This window comes from Sorex fumeus, unplaced genomic scaffold (genome assembly GCF_029834395.1).
Source record: "Sorex fumeus unplaced genomic scaffold, SorFum_2.1 ptg000010l, whole genome shotgun sequence".
NCBI lineage: Eukaryota > Metazoa > Chordata > Mammalia > Eulipotyphla > Soricidae > Sorex > Sorex fumeus.
This window is the reverse complement of record NW_026606067.1, coordinates 428,488-436,141: the sequence shown is the minus strand read 5'-3', so window position 1 is coordinate 436,141 and position 7,654 is coordinate 428,488. Positions and strand designations below refer to the sequence as shown.

General features: G+C 43.8%; 1 pseudogene; it reads left to right on the top strand.

The window, feature by feature from the left end:
* The first annotated feature begins 5,916 nt into the window (after positions 1–5,916).
* LOC130020038 (ribosome biogenesis protein BRX1 homolog) lies at positions 5,917–7,309 on the top strand (annotated as a pseudogene).
* Positions 7,310–7,654: the final 345 nt, after the last annotated feature.

Genomic DNA, 7,654 nt, shown 5'->3' with positions numbered 1-7,654 from the left:
GGAAAATGCCCTGCCCACTGTATATCTTTCTGGCACCTGAATTCATCTTATTTAAAGTTTTATGAACTTCTTCGATGTTTATATTCATGTGCTTCATCTAATTTGGGGAGATTTTAGCTTTTGTTTCTTCAAATACCTGCCCTTCCCTCTCCTCCTGTTTGCCTGTCTCTATCTGGTTCTGGTACTCCCCCAAAGCTTATGCTGGCCTGCTTGAGTCTCAGTGTCTGTCTTATGCTCTGCTGCTCTTTGTATTCTTTATTCTCAGGTCTTTTTCTTAGGTTTAGGCTAGAACATCAACCTGCAACTTGTAGAGACTTCTCACACTGTGAGACTTCTCAGTCTTAATAATGAACCCTTTGATTCTATTTATCTTATTTGTGTTTTACTTGTCTTTGGATAACCTGGTAAAACAGATAGTTATAAGGATCTAAGGATTAAGAATCTAAATATGGGTCTGCAGAGATAGTAAAACAGGCAGGGCACTTGCCTGGCATGCCACTGATCCAGGTTCTAGTCCCAGCACCCATTTGGTTCTTCAAGCCCTGCCTAAAAAGAATTCTTGAGCACAGAACCAGGAGTTAAACCCCAAGCATCACCAGGTATGGCCCCCAAAACAAAACAAAACAAGAATCTAAAATGGGTTTTGAGTGGGATCAAGTCAGAGATTGAGAATCAATTTCCTTTCTTTTTTTTTCTTACGTTTATTTATTGAATCACTGTGGGAAAAGTTACAAAGCTTTCAGGTTTAAGTCTCGGTCATACAATGATCAAACACCTTTCCCTTCACCAGTACTCATTTTTCACCACCAAGAACCCCAATATACCCCCCTCCTACCCCTCCCAATGCCTGTGAGGCAGATGATTTCTACTTAACTTTTCTCTACATTGATTACATTCATTATTTTGACTAAAGATGCACCATTATTGTTTAGAATTTCCCCACCAACAATCAGAATTGCTGAAAAGGCATTGTGAAATATTTTGTTTTCTATAGCTGGTTATGAGATTCATATAATGATTTTGGATTTCTGCAAAGAGCCAGATAATTATGAGATTGGTTTCTGTACATCTGGTGTTATGGCTGTGCGGGAGAGCCGCTTTTGGGGGGCAACTCGTGACCTTGGTAGGGTGCCAGCCGGTACCGCCCCCCTTCCCATGAGACTGCAGTTGCCCCATCACCGTCACCTCTGGCTCATACCTGGCTTTCCTATAAGCTCTGAGGCCACCTTGCTGCTGGTGGGGAAAAAGGCGGAAGGGAGCAACACCCTTTCCCTCCCAGGGAGGCATGGCGCCATAGTTTAATGCATGGTCCATTCACTTTTCTACCGCAAGCTGCCGGGCTCTGGATTAAGTCCTTTTGTCTCTGGAGCCCTGGCTGTGCCGGAGAGCCCCTTGTGCGGGGGAACTTGTGACCTCAGTAGGGCGTGAAGGACAAGCCGGTACTGCCCCCCCTTCCCATGAGACTGCAGTTGCCCCGTCACCGCTGGCTCATACCTGGCTTTCCTATAAGCTCTGAGGTGGTAGCCACCTTGTATGCGGTCCAGATGCATTTCTGCCAAAAGCCGCTGGATTTTGAGATTTGTTTCTGAGTCTCTGGGATCATGGCCATTAATCAGCTTGATCAGGAGCCAGAGGAACCATTTGTAGGTAGCAACTCGGGGTCTCGTTGGGACGGGGAGGAAAGGGCCAGTTCCACCCTCATCTGGTGAGACACCGCGTGCCTTGTCACTGCAGGCCCAAACCTGACTGTCCAGTGGCCTCTGGAGAATGGCAGTCACCGGGCAGCCAGGGGGAACAGGCCAAGGCACGAAACCTATTCCCACCTGATGTGGTCCAGTGCCAATAACCTACTGCAGGAACAGGACGCATTTCTGCCAAAAGACTTTGGGTTCCGAGATTCGTTTCTGAGTCTCTGGGACCATGGCTGTTAAGCAGTTCAATCAGGAACCAGAGAGGCCATGCTTCCAATTATATAGCTGAGCCAGAGGTGGTTTGTGGGTGTGTCTCCCACATACCTAACTTTTGGTAAACTTTGCCCCAAGTTTTTGAGGTCTGGCCAAAGATACAGCAGCAATTTTGGGGTATCTGAAAGTCTGATGGTGCCATCAGGCTGCTGATTCACTCACCTCACAGATACAGATTGACTTGCTACGGCACCACACCCCTTCAATTTCCTTTCTGACAGAGGATCTCTCATTCCTCATGGCTTTTAGGGAGACGATGAGGGGGAGAAATATCCTCACTTTGTCTGAGGCTATAGTTCCACTTGAGCATATTTCTCTGGGTGCACAGAGACAGCTCCTTATCTCACACCTCTGGAGTTCAGGATCTTCCATAAAGTAATGAAGAAAATGTTTGGGGTAGGGGGCCAGGATGAGTTCAGAGTATTCATCCTTTGGAGCAGGGCAAAATTGGTCCCTGCTCTCAAGCGACACCCCACCCAATTATTAATATCTATAAATGGGGGGTTTTGTTTGGGGATCACAGCTGGAATGCTTGGGAGGTTCTCCTAGTTCAGGGCTTGGATGTTCCTCCCAATGGTGCCAGTATCAGGTATGGAACCCAGGCCTACTGCATGCAAAGTTTGTGCTCCTCCAGTCCACTGAACTATCTGTATGGTAAATGGGATCTGTTTATCACTACAGACATATCAACCACCAGTTCCTCTGGCAGTGCTCGGAGGATCATATGGGGTGCTAAGGATGGAACCCAGGTCGGCTGTGTGCAAGATAAGTGTCCTATTCACTTTACTATGACTCCAGCCCCTGTTGAACAAACATCTGTGTGAACATCTTGAGTGCATATACTGAGGTAAAATTAGAAAATCATGACAGACGTGGCTCTAGGATAATTTCAGGTTGTCTTAGGCTTGCAAATGAGGTGTCTAAGGGCACCACCACTCAGTGAGAGAATCCTACTGGTACTTGGTCTACAATTCATTCTTTCTAAAAGTGCAACCCCTATTCTTGATGATTCTTATCAGAATCAGCAGATAAGATTTTTTTTAAAAGATTCTTTATTTAAACAGATATTTGTTGTTTGTGCTTATTTTTCAAGGCTGGGAAGTCAAACCCAGGACCTCACATGAGAGGCAAGTGGTCTGCCTTTGAGCCATATCCCAAGCCCCACAAGATGGTACTTTGGGAAGTGAGTTCTCCAGTTTTCTTTTTCATTAGCTCCTGAATAAGCATTTTCTTGTCAATTCTTGTGAACATGACCTGCAGGAAATAAACTTCCGGAAGTTGAGTTCTTTAACAGAGTTTGAAAAATCAAGCCAGAAGGGTTGTGTATCTCTGATTACTTATCCTTGCTGATTCCCTGCAGCTGGAGCTGTTGGCATGGAAACATGCCAGGACTTATATGGTCATGTAACAGGGAGTGATAACAATTGTCAGATGTGTGCAGCACCTGTCTTTCAAAAAAATTTTTGGGTCACACCTATCAGTGCTCAGGGCTCCTGATTATATGCTCAGGGATCACTTCTGGTGTGTTGGGGGCCTCTAGGGTCCTGGGATCCAACCCAAGTTAGTCCTGGGGGAGACAAGCACCTTGCCTGCTTGACTCTCTCCAGCCCCGTCCAGCTGTTTTTGGTTGACTGACTGCCTGGAGCAAACATTGGGGATAGCCTGCAGAGACCGATTTGTCTTGGGAGGGGAGTTCGTCTTTCCTTCCCTTCATCACACAAGTTGCTCTCAGGCCTACTTGGATGGAAAAACTATTGTTTTTGGTTTGGATTGAGTCCATGGGCTCAGTGAATAGCTAAGAAAGACTTTTTTTCTCCTCATTTGAGTTGTTTTTGCTAGTTGGGACCTTTGGGGCTGTTGAGAAACCTCTAAGTAAACTGATAAGGCTTTTACCTTGCCTCTGCATTTGAGGGAACTCTTTTTGTGTATCTTGTTTGTTTTGTGTTTTAGATTTGGTTTTGTTATTGCCTTTGTGTTTGGGATTTGGTTTTGCTCTTTTGTTTTACAGGGAATAAATCTCAATACCCTCTAAAGCCTCCTAGACCTGTCCTAGCAGTGGAACTACCCTTAGTTACAGGCCCAGGAGCTAAAAAGAAGATAATTTTCTATTGTAATGCAGTTTGGTCTATGTTTGTCCTAGAATTTGGAGAGAGATGGACACTAAATGTGTCTTTAAATTATTATACTACCTTACCTGAACGCAGCGCCTTAGACCGCTCGGCCATCCGGCCACTCTCTTTTAGGGCTGGAGCGATAGCACAGCGGTAGGGCGTTTGCCTTGCATGCAGCCAACATGGCCAACCCGGAGTTCGATTCCTCCGCCCCTCTCGGAGAGCCCGGCAAGCTACCGAGAGTATCTCGCCTGCACCGCAGAGCCTGGCAAGCTCCCCATGACATATTCGATATACCAAACACAGTAACAACAAAGTCTCCAATGGAGACGTTACTGGGCCCGCTCGAGCAAATCGAAGATCAACGGGAAGGCCTTTACTTACTTTACTACCTTACCATTTATCACTGGAGGGATAGCACAGTGGGTAGAGCGTTGGCTGACCAGGGTTCGATTCCTCCATCCATCTCAGAGAGCCTGGCAAGCTACTGAGAGTATCCCGCCCACACAGCAGAGCCTGGCAAGCTCCCTGTGGCATATTCGATATGCCAAAAACAGTAACAACAAGTCTCACAATGGAGATGTTACTGGTGCCTGCTCGGGAAAATTGATGAACAACGGGAGGACAGTGCTACAGTGTTACCTTACCATTTAGAATAGTTTTGTCAAAGATCTGATAAATGGAGTGAACCATAATAAGGCCTTACATCTATGCTATTTCATAACATTATAAATCCTGCTTACTGGGGCAGAGAGGAAGAAAGGGGACACCTGTTCCCTGATATCAAAACCCAAGAAGAAAAAGATGTAGAGAAGGGCCAGAGAGATAAGACAGTAGGTGAGGGCTTGCCTTGCATGTGGCTGATCTGAGTGATTCCTGACCACAAAGCCAGGAGAAAGCCCTGAACACCACTAGGTGTGATCCAATGGGGGGCAGAGGGACCAGGGAGAAAGAAAGAGAAAGAAAGAAAATGAAGGAAAGAAGGAAGGAAGAAAGAAAAAAGAGAAAGAAAGAAAGAAAGAAAGAAAGAAAGAAAGAAAGAAAGAAAGAAAGAAAGGGAGAGAAAGAGGAGGGAGGAAGAAATGAAGAAAGAAAGAGGGAAGAAAAGAAGAAAGAGGGAAGAAAAGAAGAAAATTATCTCAAAGAAGAAAACTAGGAGAATTGTAGGTCTTCATTTTTTCTATTCTTTCCTTGTGTACTTATCTGATCTTCATGAAAATATTTTTCTTAAGTTTTATCCAGAGTCTCCTGCCCCCGCGCCTGGCTGTCCTCGCCGGGGCCCCTTAGAGGGGAGTGGGTCAAGTTTTCCTCCCTGCCCTGACCAGGGCTCCGGCAGCCAAAGACCTCCAGGACCAGCCACCACCATGCTGAGACCACTCTCCGCACACATGAAGGTACTGGGAGAGGGACAAAGTTACGCGGGTTCTGGGGCCGAGATCTCCAAGCCTACTTGGATTTGGGCCGAGCATCCTCCACCCAGATGACCTGGTAAAAATATTAAATTCAACTTCCAAAAATGAAGTGTGATGCTTACATTCATGGAAGATCTTTAGTGGTAGTATTTGTTTTGCTCTATGTATATATATATATATATAGATAGATAGATAGATAGATAGATTGATTGATAGATAGATACAGATAGGTAGATAGAGATATATAACTATCAGTTCATCTGAGAATTTAGATAAATAAGCAGATAAATAGTAGTCCTCTTTCTCTTATTTTCCCCATCCCCACCTCTTTTCCCCTCATAACATTTTAGGAAACTCATTTACTTCTTAAAATTTCATTCATTAAAAATTTTTCCTGGGGCTGGAAGGAAGGCTGAGCACCAAGGAAAGATGGTGCCCACCAAGAGGAAGCGATGTGGGGGTGTCGCGGTTCAGGAGAAGAAGAAGGAGGAGGAGGAGTTACAGAAGAAGAGGAAGAAAAAGAAGAGGAGGAGGAGGAGTAGAAGTGGAGGAGGAGCAGGAGGAGGAGGAGGAGGAGGAGGAGGAGGAGCCCGTTTGCAAGGGCAAATGGAAAAATAAGAAATGTATTCTCATCTTTTCTTCCAGAGGAATAAATTTCAGAATAAGACATTTAATGTAAGACTTAAGGATGTTGATGCCTCATTCAAAAGCAGACACTAAAATGGATCACAAAAATAAATTGTGGGGCTGGAGTGATAGCACAGCGGATAGGGTGTTTGCCTTGCACGCGTCTGACCCGGGTTCGATTCCCAGCATCCCATATGGTCCCCTGAGCACTGCCAGGAGTGATTCCTGAGTGCAAAGCCAGGAGTAACCCCTGAGCTTTGCCAGGTGTGACCCCCCCCAAAAAAAAGCAAAAGATAAATTGTTTGTGAAATGAAAAACTGCAATAAATGTATATATTTTGAAGCTAAGAAGAAACAAGATCTCTATATGTGGCTTTCAAATTCACCTCATGGATCATCTGCTAAATTCCTTGTTCAAAATATTCGTACTCTAGCTGAACTAAAGATGACTGGAAACTGTTTGAAAGGTTCCCATCCCCTTCTGTCTTTTGACCCTGCTTTTGATGAATTACCACAGTATGCTTTGTTAAAAGAACTCTTAATTCAGATCTTCAGTATATCACAGTATCACCACAGAAGTCAGCCATTTGTGGACCACGTGTTTACTTTCACCATTTTGGATAATAGGATATGGTTTCGGAATTTCAGATCATAGAAGAGGATGCTGCTCTTGAAGAAATAGGACCTTGTTTCATCTTAAACCTCATAAAGATTTTCCAGGGAGGTTTTAGAGAACCAACCTGGAACCAACTTTGTATGAAAATCCTCACTACCAGTCACCAAATATGCATCGGCGTATCATAAGTTCCAACACAACTGCAAAATACAAAGAGAGATAGCAAGTGAAAGATGTGCAGAAAATGAGAAAGAAAGAACCAAAGACGGTTCATCCACATGATCCCACTGAGGATGTTTTCAGCTGAGGAAAAAACAATAGAAATCCAGTGGGTAAAACCAGAGCCCAAAGTGGCTTTGAAAGCAAGAAAAGAATTTACAAAAGGCAAAGAAAACTGCAAAAGAAGATGAACAGTGGAAATACAATATGAATCAGTGGATAACTCATTTGTTTTCGGTTATGTTATATTTATTTTGTATTCAATGTGTAAATACTTTATCTAGGATAACCACATCACACTGAATTATTATGATTACCACACTTTACTATTTTTAAGAATAATACATCGAGGTTTTTTTCATCCACACATCCAAAGAAAAAACTGTCATAAAACGTGTGTTGATTTTGCAGTAAGATGAGATACCCATTAAAATGAGTTACCCATAACTACAATTTAGTGTGACATTTCAAAAAAATTAACTTGTGGCTTTCTGATGTCTATGTTTTTCTAAATAAAATACTAGCCAAAAAAAAGATTTTTTTCCCCTCATCATTTCCCTTCCATTCTAGCTAAAATACTTCATCTTTATGTTTTGTTTTGCTTTGGGGCTACACCTGGTGGTGCTTACTCCAGGTGGGCTTGGGGAGATCATATGGGGTTTCTTGTAGGTCATGTGCAAGGTACACACCCTACCCATTGTACTAT